Source organism: Eublepharis macularius, chromosome 2, assembly GCF_028583425.1.
Source record: "Eublepharis macularius isolate TG4126 chromosome 2, MPM_Emac_v1.0, whole genome shotgun sequence".
Taxonomy (NCBI): Eukaryota; Metazoa; Chordata; class Lepidosauria; order Squamata; family Eublepharidae; genus Eublepharis; species Eublepharis macularius.
In genome coordinates this window covers 152,648,168-152,670,140 of record NC_072791.1, presented here as the reverse complement: position 1 = coordinate 152,670,140, position 21,973 = coordinate 152,648,168, and the positions used below count along the sequence as shown (strand labels likewise).

Genomic DNA, 21,973 nt, shown 5'->3' with positions numbered 1-21,973 from the left:
ACCAACTCATGGCAACCCCTTCCATGCCTCATTCCAGACATGAGATGAGGAGAGGTTGTTTGCCATTGCCTTCCTCTGCACAGCAAGCCCAGTCTTCCGTGGTTATCTCCCATCCAAGCACTGACCATGGCTGTATCTTGCTTAGCTCCCAAGGTTTGCCATGCTTGGGCCAAACTGGGCTAATCAGGCTGCTATTGTACACAAGAATTTTATAATTTCAGTTGAAATTGCATGACAATCACAGTGAGCCTGGCTAATTCAGACAAGTCTTGTACAAAAGCATAACTGCTCTGGGGAATAACCCTAAAGACCTTGGCTCCTCCCTTCCTGTTGTGGAACGTGTCTGTTGCTGACCTTCTTTGCAGTCCAGATTTTTAACTCTCTAAGGCTGTGACTGTCACATCATTAGTTCAGAATTTGGTGTCTTTGTGTCTAGTCTGTAGGTATTTAAGACTACCTAACTGGATACCACAGACAGGAATAGACACATTTTGGGGACCAGTTAAATTTTAAATCTCCAAGATTTTGATCTGTATACCTCTTGTTGTAGTGTTTGTTAAAAATTAATCTCTAATGTTAAAGAAATCCCCTAATTTTGAGTACAATATAAACACACAATGCACTGAGAATGAGAGAAAGGGTAATTGGTAGCTGTAATACAAATTAAATACATAGCAAAGGTAATTATTACATGTGGAGGCCCACCATTGGTAGGACTGAGAACAGCTTCGTTGGAACATATTTGTAAATCACATTGAAGGACTCAATGGTGTACAGAGGGGGTATACATTTGCAATGAACAAATTATAAGATCAACATTCTGTCCTATGAAAGAGTTGATTTAGCACTTTCTGACACAGTACATTGCTCTCAAAATTGTATGCAAAACAGAACAATTACACATTTAATGCCCACATGGTGGAGCACACACACCCCTCCCATTTTATTTATTTGCCATCAAGTTACAGCTGACTTATGGTGACCCCAAAGGATTTTCAAGGCAAGAGATGTTCAGAGGTGGTTTGCCATAGCCTACCTCGGCATAATAATCCTGGACTTCTTTGGCGGTCTCCCATCCAATTACTAATCAGGGCAAACCCTGCTTAGCTTTACAGGTCTGATGAGACTAGGCTAGCCTAGGCTATTAATAGTTTATACCCATAGTTCTCAGCGTATGTTTAGACAGTAGAAGAATTCTGTTTGAGAGCAAACTGAGATGCACAGGTAGTTCATTATTTCATATCAGCAATTCTGCAGCATTTTAGCAACTTTAAGATTAGTTTTATGAAATCTGGATCCTATGTGCAGTCACATCACTTACTGGATTCATTTCAAGGTACTGGCTATCACGTACAAAACCTTTCATGACCTTGGGCCCTTTTAAATACAGAATTGCCTCTCCTGCTACACTCCACCACAACAGCTTTGTTCATCTGAGCAGATGCTCTACAAATGGGCAAAATCAACTGCCCATGCACATGGATTCTCTATAGTGGCCCCACCCTGTGGAATGGCCAAGGAGGTCAGGAAAGGCTCCCACTGCTGGCATTTTGTAAACTATGTAAAGCAGAATTGTTCAGGAGAACATTTTTATAAAGAAAATTGGGCCACTCTGTTTAGTATATGTTATCTGTTTGCTATATTATACTGCTTTCACTGTATTGTTTTATACTTTTTTTTATAGCGTTTCCTACAATTTTTTACATATAACATATAATTATGCTTTGCTTCAGGTTTCTATAATCCTTGTCCTATTACATTGCTTATTAGATGTCTCATCCGATTGATTCCATTGACTTAGATTATGAAATCTGGCTTGAGTCTTATATGTGAGAAAGTAAATAAAACAAATCTCAGGCACTTTGTCTACAGGCTGTTGAGGGAGGGGTGTTATCTGCGAGTGCAGCTGACATCACAAACATGTTGCTCAGTTGATCTTAAGAAGTTTTAAAAATGGATAGCGTTTTTAAAATGTTTTCAACATGTCCTCACTTTTGTTGAAACTGCAAGTTTTCGAGTTACACAGAACTCGTCATCAAGTAGATGAAAGTTTCGAAGAGATAGCTTAACTCTTCAATTTATCTTATTAACACGAGATAATAAGCCATAAAGTCTTATCGTTCGCTGGAAAGTACTATGAAAATGATGAACAACGGTCATGAGTTTCGTGTATTTGGGTATTTCCATACTCCTATTACATCAACGGAAGCAGGGCCAATAAAAACATAGTCTTGTTGCTTGTTTTGTGTGTCCCTCGCAATGCAAGCGATCGTCCAAACCACGTGAAGTTCTCCGTACTCTGCCTCATACAAAGTGTTACAATATTTTTATTAGTTTTTCTAGCGGTCTACCGACACGGCTTCCTACAACTTCTGTGCTTGACATTCGATACCGGCTCAAAGGTCAAATGCTTCCCCCGTCCCACAACGGACCCAGGGGGAAGGTAGGGCAGGAGTTTCGGGGCGGTGCTATTGCCCCGAGCGGTGCTTGGGCAGCTCGGCATCGCTCCGCCCCGTCGAGCGTACCCTGCCGAGGGAGGAACTCCATGCGCCGACCCAGGTAGCTCTGGGTTAATCATCGGCAGGAAAGGAGCCGCTTCGCTTGCTCTGATTGCGGCCCCTCCTTGCGGCTCCAGAGTCTCCACCTACCCGGAGCGTTGGTGACCCGCCCGCCTTTCTTTTCCTTCCTTTCCTAAGAACGATCTTTGGCGGCGAGTTTCCTGCTTTGCTGCTTGCAATCTCAGAGTCGTCTTCGCTCGCGTGGATCCGGAGTTCAGTTGCGCCAGAGCGGCTGCTGCGTTTCCCAAAGTTGGGTGAGTTTCTGTGGGGAGAAACCGCGTGGGCTGGTTTGGGGACAGCGGTGGTGGTGGGGAATTACAATCCGTACCAAGCGGTTCTGCATCTGGTCCACTGGAGTACTTTGCTTTTTCGAGGAGAGTCTTGCGCCCCGTTCTTGCACCGGAGGTGTTAGATTAGATGCGTGCATGTGCGAGGAATCGCTTTGGACTGGGGTTCAGCGCCTCTCTTTCAAACTCCTCTCCGTCCGTTCCTCCCTCCATTGACATGGTCCAGTTATCTGTGTGCAGGTGCCTTTCTGGTGTCTGACGTCGGGATCCGTACCTCGCCAGGGATTATTCGAAATTACTTATCTCCCTAAGGCTCTACCCACGCGGAAAAGGGCTTGCAGGTGTTACCTGTAATCGCGCGCTCCGTGACCTTTCCGGGGAGGCGTGTGCCTTACTTTCCCCTCCCATCTGGAAATAATAGTTCTCTTCTTTCCATGCACCCCCGAATTCCGTAGACGGCTGTTGATGATATGCTCGGCTGAGGCAGGGGAAATGGGAGGGGAGAGTAGGAGGAAGCAATTTACTGATTTGTCTTTCTAGTTCGGGAGCTCGAATTGTCCTACAGCAGCACTAGAAGGGCTCTCAATGACACTTAACGTTTATGCTGTTGATCCTTCACAAAATCCAAAACCAAAACCCATATAATTAAGACTTAATTGGTTTTAATTTTATGGGATTTACCATGTATTAGTTTTGCAGGAACTCATTCCTACCTCCTTTTCCAAGCATATGTTTGGGAGGACAGACCTAGGGAATTTGACCGCATTTTGGAATTCTGAAACAAAACTGGCCTATTCTCCTGCCTGCACTCCTACAATGCAATCCTAAACAGAGTTATTCTCTTCTAAATACATTGAAGGCAGTGAGTTTATAAGACTGTAATTCTGTGTGGGGTTGCATTGTAAGTGACTGTGGGTGAGTTCCAGATTTCAAAATGGGGTGCTGAGGCTAAACATTGGGGGCGGGGAGGGGGGCTGATGATGGAGTGTTAACCCAGACAGTAGGCAAAGGGCTCGGGAATGCAGGGCCTGGCTAGTGACCCTAGGGGGCTATTACAGCTGAAAATTGTAGTTCTCCATCTCCTGCTGTTCAGGAATGTTGTTAAGCCAGGAGATCAGTGCAGACATGTGTATGCAATCACTTTCATAAAACACACTGGCAAGTGAACTCTGTAATCACCTGGCTCCTGCCTTGTTTCCCTTACTTGGGGCTGCTGGCCAGCCTGCACAATTTCCCTTATATAAACTATTCCATTTTGGTTTCTTCCATTAACACGTAAAACTTGGCTGTTCGGTGAGAAAGGCTCTTGATCAGGGCAAATAGGTTTTTCAAAATATAAAAGGGGAAAATAATGTTACCTACTGAAGCAATTTAAGTTGTTATATGTGTGCATACAATTGAGGTACACTTTTTCATTTAGACACAGTAGCAGGTTTAATAAGAAAGGACCTTTTTTCCTTATGTTCTTTAGAAGTGACACTCTAGTCATGGTGGTTTCTGCAGCATTTCTTGAATTATTTGAGACACTCCTTTGTAAAGTTCCTCTGCCCTTGGTCCTAGAAAATGTAGGGTTTCCCCCCCCCCTTTGGGGTTCTATTCCTGTGAACTCTTGTTGGGTCCAGACATGTTGCTTAAATTAAAAATATGAGGAAGGGGGTCAAAATTATTTTAACTATTTGTGGTCTCCATAGTCTGAAAGGCCTTGCATCAGGGGAAGACTCGCTTTTGCCCATAGAGGCTGCTCTAAAATATGTTAGGTGTGCAACATCAATAACTTTGCTGTTTGCATTGAAAAAACCATGTACCTCATAAGATGTGAATAGCAAGGTGAGAGTTTGGGGGGGAGGGCTGAGTAGATAATAGTGAGAATCCTCATTCAAGAAATAATTGTTAAAACTTGTTCGAGGTGTATGTGTGGAGTAGAGTACTGCAGTGAATGTAAACAGTAATGTGGAAACCAGTTTAACTTGAAATCAAAGACTTGGGGGGTCAAAACTCTGCATTCCAGTCTATGTGTGGTACCACCTTCCGGGGACAGCATTTCACAATGCATGTATGGGACAGCATGGGTACATGCTTTCCACCTTCAAACCACCATTTTTCACCAGCCATAACAGGCACAGATCCAAGGTGCACGTGGGGGACTTAACAGCGCACAGGATCCTGTCCACCACAGCAATCATGGCATATATTCTGAAGTACTGGAGAAAAGCTGTGCTGCATGATATTACTGAATATGTAGCTCAGCTCTGATTTTGATATCTGTGGGATAGGGGGGGGAGGTAGTTGTGAATTGCTGCACTGTGCGAGGAGGTTGGACTAAATTACCCCGGAGGTACCTTCCAACCCTATGACTCTATGTTTAGGACTGGTAAATCAGTGATTTTGATTCTGAAACAAAAAGGTAACCAAAAGGTCTTGTTCCAATGGAATTATTTTCACTTATGGCCCAGGCAAACTTTATACTTTCCTCTTCATTTGTACATCTACAAGGAAGGCCCTTGCCAGTTCTTAGATGGTACTTAGTGATGTGCCTGTACATTGAAGTTTTAGTATGCTTTGGCAGACCTTGTGTTGAACAGTTCAAGTCAGACCAATCTTATGTCAGGTATTGGATTTTTACCGATGTGGTTGGACTTCCTGTATGATTATTATAACAGCAGAATTTTGCCCTGATGTTCTAGCCAATGAAGAGTCCTTGACTGAGATTATGATAATTAGCTTGGTCATGTTTGACAGTAATAGCAATTTATTTATTTAATTAAATATTTTACCTCCATCTTTTTACCACACTGAGGACTTAAAGTGGCTGACAAGATGCTGTACTAATAAAAATACAATGTAAACAAATCTCTGCAACCCAACCAGTCCCCATTACAATCTTAAAGCAGGTGGTGAGTCACAAGAATGGGCTGGTGCTAGTTCTGCTGGCCCAGGGCCACAGGCCCAGAGCTCAAGCTTCAAATACCTGTGAAAAGGAGAGGCACAGATGCTCAGCCCAAGGCTTGCTGAGATGTTCCCATTTCCCTCCTCATGCTTCTGGCTGAGGAAGTATTTCTTCACTCAATGAGTAATTAAATGGTTGAATTCACTGCTAGTGGGTGTAGTGATGGCCACAAGCAAAAGGGGATTAGGCAGCTTCATGGAGGATAAGTGGCCACTAGCCATGATGACTAAAGGGAGCCTTCACATCCAGAAGTTGTAAATCTCTGAATGCCAGTGCTGGGAGGCAACGTGCCGGGAGGTCTTGGCCCTGACTGTTCTGCTTGTTGGCCCTCTAGGTTAGTTGCTGTGTGAGACAGGGTGATGGGCTAGATAAATCACTGGTCTGATTCAGAAGGACACCTCTTATGTTCTGGCTTCATATACTTGCAAAAAGGAAAGGAGCAAATGTTCAGCCCAGGATGTACTCAGCTTGCCTCTATGTGTGCGCTGCCAACTCTAGCTTGGAAAATTCCTGGAGATTTGGGGAGTGGTGCCTCAGGAGGGTGGAGTCAGGGAAGAGGATAAATGGGTAGGGATGTGATATCATAAAGTCCACCCAAAGCTACCATTTTCTCCAGGGGAACTAATCTCTGTAGTCTGGAGATCAGTTGTAATTCGGAGAGAACTCCAAGTTGTATGTGGAGGCTAGCCACTGTATCAGAAGTTCCCAATTTCCTCCCTCCCCTGGTGATTTTGATATTGCATCGCTTGAGCTTGGGAATGAATACAGAACATAGTTTGAAGCCCCAAGATTCACTGTATGCCCTTTGGTTAGTTGGGTTTGGTTATTTTTGGAGAAAATCTTAATTGTCCAGCTAAAAAATGGTGAGAATAATAGTTGCCTATACACAGGATTATTGTTCAGGGGGAAAAAAGAGAGATCCATTATTATCCATGGTGAACTTTAATGATAGTCCAGTCCATATATCTGAATATATTAATAAAATGACTGTGGACTTTGCTGAAGTCTCCCCTGACTTTATTCCTCTTACTGTTAAGAATCACCCTGGCACAATCAAAGTCATCTGTTGTTGTCTGTGATAAGGTATGGAGATGGGTGAGGATCAGCAGGGCTGTTAAATTCTGAGGTTTTTTTTAAAAAGCACTGTATGAGACCATGAGAATCTCATTTCTGCACGGAAGCGTGAGTTTTAATTTTTAAATAAGAACAGAATAAATAAAATAGTGCAGTGCAATGTACTCTTTTTGAAAAAATAATTTATGCTAAAACAGCCATTATCTAAGAAAGCTGGGGAACAAGAGGAGAAAAATAGAAGGGAAAGCAAAGTAAACCACAATCCAAATGAAAGCAAAGAATAAATGTGGGATTCAACAGTTTGTTTTAAGTAAAGACCTTTGTGTAAAGTGATGCAATCTGATAACAGAAGGCACCAGAAAATGAGTTCTTTTGCAATTTCCCCCTAAAATCTATGGAGGAGATTCTGGATTGTAGATAGAGAAAAAGTCTGGATTTAGCAAAAACAAGAAGTCTAATGGCAGACAGCTTGCAGAGCAGGCATTGTGTGTTTTTGTGTGAGTGTGAGAGAGAGGGAACAAATGTGAAGGAGGGGCTCGAATGCTGAGCCAGGGCTTCCAGCAGCCCTGGAATTCCAAACAGAGTGGTTTTTGCTGCTCCAACTGCAGGAATGGAACTTTCTCCTCTGCTGCCTTCTGATTTCAGATTCTGTTTCCGTCACACTTTGCTATTCATTAGTTTATCCCCTTTATTCATTGCTGAAACTTCTTTAATATCACGGTTAATAATTTTGGTAGCCCTTTATTCATACATGAATATATACAGTCATATATAGTTATACCATTGATTCATCCTTGCAAAAATCCTGCAAGGTGGATGAATGTGTGTGGGAGAGGCATCCCAGAGGCTATCCAGGAAGCTTCAGCATTAGAATTAAATTTCCCATATCCCAAAACTGCTGCCTGTTGCACCAGTTCAGTTGCGTCTCAACGGCTCTTGAGTTTCTTTTGAAGTCTTTCTTGCTAGTGATGATGCATAAGAAAAAAAGGGTTCAGTAAGAAGGGTTCAGACCTGACTCCCTCAGACCACTAGCTACAGTCATTTTCCTGATACACTATTGGCAGCACCTGTGCAAGGTCCTCTTTTCCCACTCAGCACAGATCTTCCTTTCCCAGATTACACATGCAGCTGGCTTTTCTGTACAAATATAGCCAAAAAAAGACTTTCCCTTATATGGCTGGTCTTTTCTTCTTGAATGGCTCAGTTTGTGCAGGCAAGGATAACATGAGCTCTCTGCACTGAATCCCCAAGAAGAGTTTGGATTTAGTGAAGTTAATTCAGCAAAATCAAGAAGTCGAAAGGCAGGCAGTTTACAGAGTAGGAGTGTGAGTGTGTGTGAGGGGGGGGGGAGAAGAGAGAGAATGGAGGGGCCGTGTGCTGAGCCAGGGCTTCTGACAGCCCTGGAATTCCAAACAGAGTAGTTTTTGCTGCTACAGCTGCAGGAATGACACTTTGGCCTCTGCTGCCCTCTGATTTCAGATTCTGTGTCCAACACACTTTGCTATTCATTAGTTTATCCCCTTCTCCAGCCTCCCTTCATGGGTGCTGTGTAATCAACTGGCAGAATGGAGAAATGAATTCTGGGAAATCACCTTAGGCAGTGAATTTTTCAAAATTCCCTATGTAAGAATGTTGGTACTTGGGGCCCCTTCCTCTTTCACGTGACATTGCACAGCACACATGTATTTATTTTCAAGTTTATACCCTACCTTTCTGCCCTCATGAGGACCATCAAGGTGGCTAACTGATTAAAAAAAATACGGAATAAAAAACACATCTTAAAAACCATTGAAACCAAACAAGACATATCAAACAATTTTAACCAAGTTAAAATACACATACAATACAATAAAATATACATACATGTAAACAGATTTTTAAAAGGGCAGGAAGGAGGGATTGCTGAGGGAGCACCAGTGGAAACAAAGTCTTTGCCCACTGGAAGAATTTGGCAACAGAGGGGGATAGGTGAGTCTCTCTGGGAAGAGAATTCCAGAGTTTTGCTGGTGCATCTCAGGAAGTACTCTCCTTGGTTTCCAGTCACCTAATCTCAGAAGGTGGTGGAGACACCTGAAACAGGGCCTCAGATGATTGACTGTAGTGGTTAAGGTAGTACGTTCATAAGGGAGTAGGTGCTTTTTCAAATAAGCTGGTCCCAAGCCATGTAGTTCTTTAAAGGTCAGCACTAACACTTTGAATTGTGCCTGCAAAGAAATTGGGAGCCAATGTTGATGGGCTAAGACTGGAGTAATACGATCCCTGCAACCCATTCCAGTCAGCATCCTTGTTGCAGCATTCTACACCAATTGAAGATTCCCAACACTTTTCAAGGGTAGCCCCACACTTAGTTTATTGCAGAAATCTAATCTGGACCTGTGTTCCATCCCTCATGCTATAACACGGTGCTGTAAGAACTGGATCATCCTGTTGTTGACTAATTTCTTGTTTCCCTTTTAGTTTCTCCCCTCTTTGCAAAGCCAGGAAAATGGTGATGTGAGAGAGAGATGCCAGACATATGCCAGTAGGATGGTACACACTAGAGAGGAACTAGAAAAAAGGGCAGTGTGTTGTCCTGAAGCACCATCCAGCCCCTGAGCAGTGGAAACTTACTGCAGTAGCATGAGGATGGAACACAGACTTGCGTTAAAACATCCTGAAACCTTTGGTAGCTACAGTCTCTACAAGGTACACGCCTCTGCCTGATGTGTGGTTTGTGCGTAAGACTGAGATAGGCTAGTACTGTGTGAGGAGAGAAGAGGAGATGGATAACCAATTAAAATGAGGCCTGAAGTTAGAAAAGATTCCTGGGAGTATCTGAATTATGATAACAATTAGATAGGTGGTAAGGATCTTGAGACTCCTGTGACTGTGATGGTTGGACAGTTCATTGTCATTCTTGCCCCATTGTGTGGTTACGAATTAGCAGCTCCCTTCCTTTATTCCTGGTCTTAGTTGTCTGCAGATGGGAATTGTCCCCTCCACAGTGAGATCTCTCTGGGATTCTGTTCTTCACACAGAGTCTTTGGGTGACTCCAGATGAGCTCATTTGGTTTCTGTAAGCAGCTGCCTCGCAAAAATACCAGCTGTGCCATTAAGAGCCTCACAGACAAGCCTCATTGAGTCAACAGTCACACCCAGTGCATAACTAGTCTGCAAGCATGAGCATGCTACTACTGTAGCACAGTTTTACACAGGAGCATCTCCTAATGCTGCTCCCCCATCCCACTTGGTTTGTAGTATGTGGTGGAGACCTCTAGCAGTTGCACAGCTGATCCCCAAATTAAGAGTAAGGAGTGATCAAGACGATGTCTACTTTTAATTAGGAAAGCTAATTACACAGATGATATGTGAATATTTTAAAGCCAAGTTCCAGACCTACAGAAATTAATAGCCTTGATTGTGAGATCTGGTTCAAATTTCTTTCCTTGGTGCAAAGACAAAACTGATGACCAGCCATATTATCAACAGGCTAAGTTAGTGTACTTAGATTTAACCTTCTTAATGAAGTTCTCTAAATATACTTAGTTACGTTTGGGGCCATGCAGAGGAACTGAGTAACCCCAAGTGGAGGCTTCTTGTACCACACACTCTGAAACTGTTTAGAAATGAAAATGAGGAGGTTTGTGATAGCTGTGAATTGTAAGAAACTGCTGATTGTAGGGATGATGTTGGACAAAATGCACGCAGTTTAGATTGCTTTAATAAATTGTTTGTCTATTGCTACACCAAAAATTAATAAGGATTCATAATTTTTTTTAAAAAGATGAGATTGGCAAAGAACCTAATAGAGTTAGGTCATAGAATTCTAATGAGCTTTTCCTTGAGCAGTGGTATCCATAGCTACATATTATTCCGTTACGTACTAAGAAGATGATAATGCACATAATCCAGATTCCAGACCAGTGTGCCAGGTGCATAGTGCTAGAGCAAACAATGTGCATTGCACCCAGGTGTTTGGAGACCAAAAAATCCAGATGTTTCAGCTTAGTAATGTAATTTGGAGGATATACATTATGTATTGATGTTCTTCATTCTTTCCTTTTTGTCCCTTCATGCACTAGACCTTGGTCTCTGTAGATCCCGCTACTGCTAGCATTACAGTGCACACAGAAATAAAAAACAATTTGTATCCAAGACTACATGCAAGTGAGATTTTTCAGTGTTCCTTTAAAAATATTGTCCCATCTGATCTAGAAGAGTTAAGCTGCAAAGGTTTGCTCTACCTTTGACGTCATTGCATATTGGGTTGATGTTTGAAGTCATGTGTGGTTGATCCAAATTAAATTTCAGTTGAGTATTGCTTTTAGAATGTATGTTTCTGGTACTCTTTGGTCTCACCAAAGTTAGTTTTGCTTGGGTTATTTGATGATCGTAGAATCTTGTGGCTATAAATTCCAAGAATGTTGTAAAATGAACCACTCATTCCACTCATTCCACTCATTCCACTCTCAAATTGTTTATTACTTATATATCACATTTTTCTTCCATTAGGGAAGGCAGTATACATGGGATTCTCAAGGTGTCTCCCATCCATCCATCCAGTATACATGGGGTTCTCAGGATGTCTCCCATCCCTTCCAGACCTGCTTAGGTTTAGCTAGGGAGCTGCATCCTGTGTTCTTAGACCATACCAAATGAATGTGCACAATCCAGACCATAGTGTGTCAAAACAGTAGTACACAGGACAGAGTGAACAGGATGCATTATATCAATGCGCAGATGAACCAAATACATCCAGTTATTTCAAGTTAGCAAGTCAAGTCAGTTACCTGCCAGGCCTGTTAGTCAATGTAATGTGATCTATGATGTCTTCCAGGTAAAAGGATAGGGACTACTCTAGTTTTTCTGCTGTTTGCACATTTATGCCACTCCTCCTCACTCCATGTTTTATTGACAGTGAAAATAAAATGGAGACTTTCCAGTTCTGATGATATCCTTCAGATGTGTGTGACTGAACCATCTTTTATGGAGAGATTTTCTGAAACTGAATGAAAGAGCAAATTTAATATTAACTTTTTCTCTGAAATGTTCAAAATGTTTCTTCTACCTTGGCACTTCCACCCAGATATTTTGATTTATCACTTAACAGGAACAAGCAGCACATAATAGTTTTTCAGGCATCATCAAAAGGAAAGCTTCCTTCCTGTAAATACTTTATATAAAAATGACAGCCTGTTAATATTAAATTGTACTAATGACTGGTGATCTGGTCTGCTGTGTGATGGACTATTGAAGAACAGAGGAAGAGTTTATCAGCTGTTTTAGAAACAGTAACTTTTTTAGTCTGACAGACTGAAATATTTTAGAAACAAGGCTGGACTTCGTAGTTCTTAGTACTCTGTGTATACTAAATTGGTTTTGGACTTCAAGTCTGTTCAAATTATTTGGAAAAAATGGATGAGTACATGATTACCATGTTTATAGTACAATCCTGAGCATAGTTACACCCTTTTAAGCCTATTGACTTCAATGGGCTTTAGAAGGGTATAACTCTTGACGATTGCACTATTAATCATGGGTTTTTCCAGCCATATGATTACAAAGTAAGGAGACAATTAGCTGTGCTTGGCCTAATAAAGGGGCTGGATGCCCTTCTGATGCTTTTGAAAGATGAAAGGATGATGTTGATTGTAAAAAGGGACACACAGGAAGGAGCCAAGGAGATTTGAGGTTTATTTTTCTGTCACTTTTGCTGGAGTTCTTTGCTCTGTGGGCAGTTTTTCTGAGATGCTCTTGCCTTCTGTGGTGCACTGGTTTTTTGAACTGTCCATTTTGATATGAGTGAGATTGGTAAGTGGATGGCTGTGATTTTTAGCCAAGGCATCTTCTCGTTCTCTTGTAATACTGGAATGTTTTTATTAATTTTTTTTGGTAGTGGGATTGATGTGTACCTTTCAATATAATACCTGACTATGTCAATAAAATGCAAGCTTAACAGAACTTTCCAAGCCCTGCAAGCACAGTGTTCCTACTAAAAGTTAATCTGATCTGAACTGTGCATTTAGTTATGTATGGAGCATTTCTACATCAAAATGCTTCCAACTTGGGCAACTCCTACAGGGAAATAGAGAAATCAAGTTCCAAACGTTGAGTTCCTAGAAAAGGGGCATGGAGCATATGCTAGAACTCTGGTCTTCCTACCAAATTTGAACATTTGGTTTGGGATGGCCAGAGGTGTTTGAAGAAAAGCAATCTTATTGAGAGTGATCCAAGACTTGAGACTTCCAAGAGAAAAAGGCAAGAGGAAAAATATTCTTAAAGTGCTTGGCTCAGGGGTTTGTGCACACAGCTGTTATTGGCACTTTAAAAGCCCCTGAACTTTCATTGGTTTGGCTTGCTGTAATGCCTTTAAGGCAAGTGGTCACCTGACTTATTCCGGGCTGAGGTGGGAATAGAAGGGAGGGGTTAAGGGACTGGTGTTTTTCCTCTGCTCCTTGCCAATATTTATGATCATGCTGGCTGTGTCCTGAAAAGGTTACATGCTACTCTAATGGTAAAGCTAGAGAATCTGGTTGGCTGCTTCTCAAGCTACAGACAAATTGAAATCAGTATATTTTTACTCTGCCTGAGAAAGGACAATGTAGAATAAGAGGGTAGAAGCTTACTCTGAAGGTGAATGTACACGCAAAAGATCAGGGCTAACCAAAAGGAAGGAAAGTGTCCATAGAATGGTATACAGATAGGTAAGTGGAGCTGGTATGTTAAGTAACTTTCCATCAACCATATAGTCTCCACATGGTATAATCCTGGGTGGGTTGTTAATCTGCTCAGTGTATTTCAGCAGGTCAGGAAGAGCTCAGGGGATGTTATGTAGTGGGTAGTGCTTAAAGGTGACATGAAAAGCATTCTAAAAATTCCACAGCAAGCATTTATTCCCTGTAGCGCAGCGGTATCTTAGAGACTTAATCAAGTTTTAAGCCTCCATTTTACCGGACACTGCCCAGTGATAAAGGTAACTGTTTCAAAAGGTTTATGACTGCAAAAGGTATCCCCGTACTGGCAGTAAATAAATCGGACCTACACCACTTATTTAGCACCCCCCACCCCCAGGGCCCCAGCCAACTGAAGGATCAGAAGAAATATTTGGCTTAAATTCCAGTGCAAATATTTGGGACACTGAACAACTCTTGGAAATATCTGCTTGCTGCTACTGTGCAAGCATAGAGAAATAAAACAGGCTATAATCCTAAAACAGCCAGCAACTTTAAAATACATGTAGCCTAGTCATAGTGCTTACTGCTATGCCAGTGTGCATAAGGTTGCAGCTTTAAGGTGAATGCACAATGGAAACCAGCTAAACTTCATGTTATGGAAATTTATTTTTTTAATGATGTTGAGCCTAAAATAGAATTTGTCTGAGAAGGGATCTAAACTATGAGCCAGAGTATGTCTAACGATGCCTTATTCAAGATTATTTAAAGTAGATTAGGGATGTCTTTGCACACTTCAGTGCTCTTTTTGCCTTCATGGTCTGTGTGATAGCAGTGGCTGTTTCACATTTTCTGGGCATGACCTGGAGATTCTCATCTGCATTTGTGATTTAAGTAGCAAATAGTAAGTATTCTGGCTTAGTTGATGAATGTACAACAATGTGATATATTTGTAGCGTGATGCTTGTTGTGTGCTAAACTTGAGCATTAGTATGCTGTAGGTGAATGGAAGGGGTGTTGGATTGAGTCTGAAAATACCTGTACTCAAATCCCTGTTCAGCAATGAAACTCACTGGGCAATACCATCTCTCAGTATAACCTATTTTATTGGATTGTTGTGGAGATTAATGACCTCATATGTAAGCTACCTTACACTAACTGGAAGAAAGGCAGGATAGAAACATGATTTGCTAAGTGCTGGAAAAGGGCTGAGCTCGTCTCCTACCAACACAAGCATTTACCAGATGAAACAATTTGATATATTGTGAATTTGGGATTTGATAACCTTTTATTTTGCACCCACATCCTGTCAGGGGTTTGAGGGTAATGAAATTCTCCACTCCTGTGGGCAAGACAGTCAACTTTCCATATCATATATACAAAGAAGTGGGAAGCTAGTTATCCCTTGGTACGTTATTGTCTATATTTACCCTTAGTGAACTCCAAGAAGTATGAATTCAGGATAAATCTAAGAAAGAGGAGGATCTCACCGATATGAACCCAGAAATGACAGAGGAGAAGGGAAGGATTCTAGGGTCCCGTGTTTTAAGGAGGAGTCTCACATAAATGGCCATACTGGTCTTACTTTTTCCAGTCCTGCCAAACATCTTTAGAAGAGTAGCAGCTGTGTCATACCTGCCAGAGCAGACCAGTCGACCTACAGTCTGGCAGACAGGTTGCTTTTCAGTAGGGATGGTAGGATGGAGGAGGTTAGAGAGCTCCTGATTTTTGTTTTCCAGAAAGCCGTATATGGTTGTTAAAGGGCCTGTAGTAAAAACACTAAAGGAGGGCAGTTTAAGCTGTGCCTCTTCCAGGTATAACAAGTGTAGGGGCCCTGATTTAAATATGGAGGGAACAGCAGCAAGAAAGCCCCAGCAGAAGGCTTACCGCAAACCAGTCTCTCATGCCCCTGATCCGTGAAGTTGGTTCTATCCTGTTCTGGCAGAGATTTTGATAAACATTAGCCCAGTGTTTGTGGGGAATTTTAAAACTGGTGGAAGCTGCTCGACTGGCTCAGGAAGTTGAAGTCCTGTTTATTTAAAAAACAGGCGAAGTATCTATTAGTTTTTCCATTTGTCTGCCACAGTGTGACAGAGGGCAAGCTTGGAGTTCATTTTCTGTAGTCTGAAAGAAACTGCTGCAGTCTAGATTGGAAAAGCAAATGATTCTATGCCCATCATTTCTATTATAAGAGCTTCCAGGAGCATGATGTGAGGCAGAGATTATGGTATTATGATGGAAGCTATGTGTGTGGTTGTGAATTTGCATTTGAACATGAAGATGTTAAGCATGCATAATTGGGGGAATAAATTAATTACTTCCTTACATGCTTTTACCCCCTGGGGCTGTGTTTAAATCTACTGTGGGGTAGATTTAGAGTACAGTTTTAGGCAGAATTTCACCTTTCTAAGTCTACCAAAATTAGTGGACTTAGAAGGGTATGAATCTGATTTTAGGATTGCATTGTCCGTCAACCAATTTCAGCATGGTTATAAAACCATGAGCTGTCAACAGTCATCTGAATATACCCATTGAGGGCTGTAAAGGTATGAATTTTCTCTCCTGCCATTTCATGATCTATTTACGTCTAAAGCAGAGAATATGAGCTGTTTTCTAACATAGGCTGTGATAAATAATTAGTTCATAATACTTGAGATGAAAATAATGTGACCTTTTTATGTGGAATGCATAAATTTTTGTTTTAAAATCAAACTCCCACCTTAGGACTGTTCTTTAATTGGAATAGTCTTCTTTTATATATCTTCGATGATAACTTTAGAATTAGAGTTGGAATGTTTGAGATTAAGTCTCCACCTAAAAATGTATCTGTGATTGGCTGTCTCTACCTGTTGAGTGTACACTTTGAAACAAAGTTGGTTTTGCTTCTGTATAATGCGTAAAATGATCTGTAAATGATGAAAGATAGAAACTGGGCACTTCTGGTAACACTTCAGGCAGGGTCGTCATGGAACAAGCCTCCAGAAAGGTCTGCATTTGAAGCCCTTTCCTCATTGTATTTGAGGCATCATTGGGGTTGTTTTCACATCTCAGTGCGGGTGATAAAACCAAGGATTCTAGTCTCCATCATGAGACATGACCCACTAAAGTTTCGTAAGCACCCTAGAATCCTTTGGCCCTCTTACAAATCTCATTCTTTGATCTGGAAGCTTCTTAGTGCTAGAGATGAGAAATGCTGAGAATCTGACCTGCCAGCAGAACTGGTTTCTAGAGTTTCCTATGTAATACTTTCCCTCAATGTCTGCTCTTTTTAACTTCAAAGTCTTGCCACTTGCAATAGCAGCTTTACTGCCAATGGGACTTTGAGAGATGTTCCATGTCTGTGTGTAGGATAAGGTGTGGCAGATGCAGTTCTTGGCAGAGAGGCCTGCAGGTACATTCCATGATGTTTTAGTCACTGTTACTCAGTTTTCCTGTGAGTCAGTACTGATCTCTAGATATATGAGCTGTATTCACATTTCCTCCATTGATTTTATGGGAAGTCCTTTCCTTCTTACTTGCTCATCTAATCTTCCTCACAGGGTTGTTGTAAGGATAAAATGGAGAAAAGAATGTTGTAAGCCATATTGAGTCCCCATATGGGGAGAAAACTGGAGTATAAATGAAGTAAATTAAAATTGTTAACCATTCCTCTCATTTCTTATGAAGGAAGACAATGCAATGCCACAATGTTATTTTTATTTTTGTACTGTCCTTGTTGTGTAGCATGTCTAAGTTTGCTAACCTGTTGGGAATCTTTGGATACAAAAATTTCTTCTTCAGTGTATATTTAAGGCCCATCCAACGCTACAGTTTTTATTCTTGTTTGCTGAATAATAACAAATTGGAAGATATACATGGTATGATTATAAAATACAGTGGTGCTAAGTCCTGGATTTTACTGTTTAGACATGTCACTCCTGAAATGCTGATGATGTCCATGGTGGGGAAAACTAAATGTGCAGTATGATACTCCATTGCTACAATACAGTTTGCATTCTGGAAAAAGTGAGATTTCCTGGATACCTTGGAAATTGCCTTTTTTCTTTCTCCTGACTTAGACAGCCCCAGCAAGCCTGATCTTGTCAAATCTTGGAAGCTAAGCAGAGTCGGCTTTGGTTAGTAATTGGATGGGAGACCTCCAATAAAGACCAGGCAGGCAATGGCAAACCATCTCTGTTAGTCTCTTTCCATGAAAATCCCACCGGGGTAGTCATAAGTTAGCTATGACTTAAGAGCACTCTCCACCACCAATTCTTCTAATATGATTAGTGAAGTTTAAAACCTTTTAACTTTCTCTGAAGTTTGAATTGATTTAGTGATGGCTGGATACTAATTGGTATTCTGTAATATGCTGTAAAATATCCCATTTTCTGATTTTTCTAAGGGGGCTTGGACTATGAACGATGAAAAAATACTCCAACAGTGCCATCCTGAGCAGAGTTACACCATTATAAGCCCCTTCAATGGACTTGGACAGGTGAAACTCACCTTAGAATAACAGTGTAATAATTTCAATATCTGTATGTGTGACAAACAATGCAATCCAAAACAGAGTTACTCCAGTCTAAGCCCATTGTAATCAGTGGGTTTAGACTAGAATAACTCTTTTTAGGATTGCATTGTGAGTCAGGCAGTGTGCCTTGATGTAGATGGTGATGAGAATGTACTTCTCACTGTGCCCAGTATTGGATGTGTTACTTGCATATGTACCACATCTGTTCTCTGCTGCTGCATTGATTCTGCTTTTGTTTTATTTTGGGTGGTTCTAATAAAGAAATTACGCAGATTTTGTTTTTAGATTTTGCTGTGGAGTAGCACAGCTACTTGCAACCTCTGCCTTAGGTACTTCTAACAATCTTAATGCTACATCAGATGTTTTGAGTTTGTTCTTGATCCTTGGGCTCAGCCAACCTGTTGGGTAATCAAGGACCACAAAAGCTTTGCAGTGAAGCCACAAAAAGATGTTCTTCCTGATAATTCCTGGACCAAAACAAGGTAAAGGGTTGGGCTCTCTGATACTGCGAGGGATCACTCTCCCATTAAGGGCTCTGGCCCTGCAATTATAGTCCCAACAACTGGGTGGGACTGTGGCTATGATCTGCTGTGAACCTCCTGAGGCAATGGAACTTGATGAAAACTTACTGGAGAATTTAAGGCCCTGATGTTTTAAGTGCTGATACAGAGAGACCAACAGAAGAGAAACAAAGTTGTTTACAGAGGGAGACATGTCTAATTTGTTGGACCTCGTAAATGAAATTGGAATGAGTGTCCAGTTGAAGTGTAATGACTGGTCGATTTCAGAGCTACATGATGCTTTTCTCAGTAAGCTTCTGCATATTACTGTGTAAAACCTGAAAATGTGAACGTGTGAATCTCTCTTATACAAAGCCACACCATTAGTCCATCTAGCTCATTACATTTCACTTTGACAGATAGAGACTTTCTAGAGCATAGAAAGGGGCTGCCTCAGCACTTGCCAGCTATCCTTTTGACTAGAGATGCCAATGACTGAAGCTGGTACTTTTTGCACGCGAAGCAGATGCTGTGCCCCCTTCAGTAAAACTTCAGCAAAAGGGAGAGATTTTTTCATAGCTTAAATTACACGTTTTTAAGAATATCTGTAGGCAAAGCATTCTGGCCCATTTGGAAGAGGGAAGGCACTTTACGATACATTTGAGTTGTCTTTTTAAAGTTCACAATATATATATAGTACGCAGAGAAGCTACTTAATTGAAACAGAAAGAGAGTGCAAAGGCGCCAGTCGCCTTTTTCAGTCAAATTCTATATTTTTAAACCCACTTTTGAACCAGTTTTTGATTCAGAATGTCCTTGACATTTGAACAGCATCCCAAAAATATGTAGTAATACAGCGGTTTTGTATAATAGGTTCTGTAGGTATACAGACACAGGTAGGTTACACTTATGTAAGTATTTCATTGATGACTGGATTTCCCTATAAATGTGCATGTACTCTTTCAGAATACTCATCTATATGTGTTATAAGACAGGAACAAAATGCTTAAGAAATACGGAAAATTGTGAGATATTTCTCTAAGTTCCAAAGACGTGGAGATTATTTTGGAAAAGTGCTCCTTTGAGTTATAAATCCATTTTAGCTATAGCTCTTCACAGTTGATGGTGGAAAGTACTGTCAAGTCATAGCTGACTTACGGGGACACCTGCTGGGGATTTCATGGCAAGAGAGTAATAGAGGTGGTTTGCCATTGCCTGCCTCTACAATTTTGGTCTTCTTTGGAGGTCCCCTATCCAATTACTAACCAGGGCCAACTCTCCTTAATTTCCAAGATTTGATGAGATCATACTTGCCTGGGCTATTCAAGTCAGGGCTCTTTACAGTTTCTAAATTAAAAGCTTCAAGCTGTGTAACTAAGATATAGGTGGGCAATCTCTCTTCTGTTTCTCCTAAGTTACAGCTAAAGTATTGTTCTCCAAAGCAGGCAAGCATTGTGAGTAGCCATGCTGATTCATTAGAAAGAATTTAAAAAACAACAGTAAAGTCCTTCATTGGGACCAAACTTGTGATATTTTGCTAAAATATTCACAATACAAGAATAAGCTTGTTGAAAATTGAGACAATTGAACTAAATAGTGGCATTGGAATTGCCCCTGGAAGAAAGTTAGTAATTTTCAAGTTACATAAAGACCCTGTGAAGATTCAAATAATATAAAATTGTCTAGAGGGAAATAATTTTCAATAGTTTTTTGGGAAACCACTTCCACAAGTATAACTTAAACCAAACAGGTTTTCTTTCTTTCAGCAATATGATGAATAAATGAAAACATATTAAATGCAATAGGGCTTAAAAGTCCATGGGGGGAAAAAGATACAATTGGAGAAGTCATTTAAAGAAAAAGTGGATATCAGCTTTTAGGGAAGGACCCATGTTAAAAAGGATATTGGGTTGGGTCCTGAGATTCTCTTCTGCGAAATGAGAAAGCTTTGCTCTCGGTAGAGGAAGGCTCCTCGCATAGAATCCAACGCTCTGGATTTTTTAAAGGCATATATAGAGGCCAACTTAAAAAACAAAAAGAATAATTATTGAAATATGCATTAATTTCAGCAGCAGGATAATGATGCTCACACCTTTCTCTGAAGGGTTTAATTAATGATAAATTAAGTTACTCTAGTCTGTATTTATACACCACTTCAAGATTAGGAAGTGCAGTTGGGAAACCCGTTCGTTATCCATAATGGATTGCATTGCAGATGGAGAGATTATATCAGTATAGGATTTTAATCGTATGTTTGATCTTAGATTTGATTATTTCATAGCAGCAAGGTAGAGTTCCATTAGTTTTTCCCTAGAAAATAAAATACTGGTTTTATATTGTTAACTGATACATAAAGGTACTTTAATGCTTGATGCAAATCTTGCACTTTTCTACATATGGCTATTCATATTCTAGATTTCTCTGTTTACTGTTTACTGATCTCAGCACTAATCTATAATTTAGTAGTAGTAGTATTGTTATTCCTGTTTTCCACAGTCCACCAGAAGTTTGGGCTGGAATTTTTAGTCCCTCACTGACTTGGATTTTATTCAAAACTCTAGGAGTCAGTGAGGTATCAACTTAGTATGTGGCATGTTCCAAGTAGTGTAGCTGTTTGCAACTGTCCAATTGTTACCCTGTCTGTACTGATATTACCTCCATGTTTAGTTAACACCTTTGGAATTGGACCTAGTGGTCCTATTACTACTGGAATAACCATTGTATGTTTCTCCCAGATACACTGAACTTAAAATCTAAGATCTTGATCGTTTGTTATCTTTTCAATCTCTTCAATTTGACTGTCACCTGGATCGCCATATAAATCAGTTTTATCTTCTTACTTTCAACCACAGTAATATCTGGAGTATTATGTTCTTATCTGTTTGGATTTTGAAATCCCACAAGATTTTTTCTCATCTTTACAACTTTCTTGGGCTTATGTTCCCACCAATATTTTGCGTAAGGTAGCTCATCCTTTTTGCATAAATTCCAGTGCAGCATTGCAGTTACTTTATTATAGCAGTTTTTATAGTCAGTTTGTGCAATCTTACTGCATCAGCTGATGAAATGGTCAACTGTATTGTCGAAGGCTTTCACGGCTGGAGAACAATGGTTGTTGTGGATTTTCCGGGCTGTATAGCCGTGGTCTTGGCGTTGTAGTTTCTGACGTTTCGCCAGCAGCTGTGACTGACATCTTCAGAGGTGTAGCACCAAAAGACAGAAATCTCTCAGTGTCACCATACTGATGTGATACTGAGAGATCTCTTGTCTTTTGGTGCTACACCTCTGAAGATGCCAGTCACAGCTGCTGGCGAAACGTCAGAAACTACAACGCCAAGACCACGGCTATACAGCCCGGAAAATCCACAACAACCATCGAAATGGTCAACTGTTTCATCTGCTTCATTACTTAACCCACACTTGCTGTCATTTGTGGTCTTTTCA

The 21,973-nt window shown here is 40.9% G+C and overlaps 1 protein-coding gene across 1 annotated transcript in view; it reads left to right on the top strand.

The window, feature by feature from the left end:
• The first annotated feature begins 2,682 nt into the window (after positions 1-2,682).
• Positions 2,683-21,973, top strand: part of PLEKHG3 (pleckstrin homology and RhoGEF domain containing G3) — a 76,757-nt gene continuing 57,466 nt past the window's right edge. The window contains exon 1 of the mRNA XM_054971352.1: positions 2,683-2,812. The gene's annotated coding sequence lies outside the window, so the exon portion shown is untranslated. The remainder of the gene's footprint in view (positions 2,813-21,973) is intronic.